This window comes from Halichoeres trimaculatus, unplaced genomic scaffold (assembly GCF_033239565.1).
Source record: "Halichoeres trimaculatus isolate MK-OKI-2021-1 unplaced genomic scaffold, fHalTri1.1 fHalTri1_scaffold_19, whole genome shotgun sequence".
NCBI lineage: Eukaryota > Metazoa > Chordata > Actinopteri > Labriformes > Labridae > Halichoeres > Halichoeres trimaculatus.
The window spans coordinates 17,141,470-17,143,250 of NW_027437197.1; positions in this window are offsets into that span (position 1 = coordinate 17,141,470).

Consider the following 1,781-nt stretch of genomic DNA (forward strand, 5'->3'; position numbering starts at 1 on the left):
TTGAACTGTGCGGTTAGTTTCATAGTGTCTCATTCACTTTCAGTCAAACGTGAAAGTCAGAACAGTTATCCTTCTTGAATGTGACGGCTTACTGCAAAGATTATGAACCACGTGAACAAACAGAAAGAAGGAAGAAGAGAAACAGTTTCTTTAAACGGTTAATGATACAAAGAAGAGGATGGATAAGGCTTTCCTTGAATGGCATGGACAGAAAACAAACTGTAAACTTATTATTCTAGTCGTCCCCCTGAAGCCAAACTCTGATATTCATCCATCTGCTTCACAGACCACCATTGTTGTCAAAAACTAATGAGATAACGACACTGAGCCCCACAAACAGACATTCCTGTATTACTATAAACGTTGGCCCTGGAGGTTCAATTAAACCCAGGCAAGTTTTTTCCTAATTGTGCCAACCCAGAAACAAAAGTCTTGTGCTGGTCTCTGCTGCAAATTAATTAGAGATCAGAGTAATGCATTGAGACACCAACAAAAAAAAAGGACAATGAAATATGTTTACTTACTTGTGCAACAACAACAGCAATAACATGTTTAGGAATAAATGCACGCCCTCTCCAGTTATCTTTCCATTTACTGCTCAAGCCTGTCCACAGAGCTGACAACCAGTGGGGGGATGGGTGGGTTGCATGTTTGGGTGGTTCTTCAGTCTGAGTCACTGTGTTGTACAACATCAATGTGTCATAAATTCTCTAATTCATGAGGATTAAATGAAAATATACAACACATTTGTATTTGAGTACAAACTATGTTTTTAAAAAGTCCAGAATGATTGATATGAATGCTGTAAGTGAGGTCATATTTGTGCCAGTTACAGTCATTAAATCAAGCCTCACTTGTCCCTGGGCAGTTTTCTGCAGTGTTATGTGCTGCATAATCATCAGCAAACTTTGCTTCTGACCAAGGAAAATGTTGTCCTTCAGTGTGCAATCTAGGAAAATGGGTCAGGATGTTTTTTGAGGCAGGATCGGGCCCTGGATTGTGTTGATTATGTTATTTTGACCTGCAAAAAACATTTTTCACCCAAAATACATTTTTTCATCCTGCATTCTGAAGAATTTACGCACCAGTCTTGTGTTGTAATTTCACAGAGCTTCACTTTTAAACAATTGGCCCACCCTAACAAAAGAAAAATATATGTACCAATATATTTTTTGAAATGTATTGTAATATGATATTGATATATTATGATATACATGGAATAAAATATTGAGGGCACATATACAATATATTATATATTAATGAAATACATTGCAATATATTGTAAAATATACAAATGATTGCTGCTTTCCATATATTGCAATATATTGGAAAATATAAATACTTAATCTCATATATGGGAATATATTACCCAATATATGACATGATATTTTCCAATATGCGGCAATATATTTTTCTTTCGTAAGGGCATGCACAGTACAGATGTAGTTTTGTGAGACATTACTTAGATGTACTTTGGGGATTATCAGGAAAGGCATATGTGAACATATTTCAAACATGATTATTTCAGTGCCATAACGAGTACATGCCTGACTTTGGACATCCCTGTTGCAATGCTGTGCCCACCATTCAGCTGAAGCTGCAGCCACATTAGCGTGTAATGTGTCTTGCGCCTCTGCTGCCTTTAGTACGGTAACCAAAGGAATGTGTCACACCAGTGTAGAGCCGTAATGATGTCAACTTGTTATTTACTTTCCAAATCTGAATGACTGAGCAAGGCGAAAGGAGAATTAATCAACCGCTGTGTGACCAGGCAGGCGAAA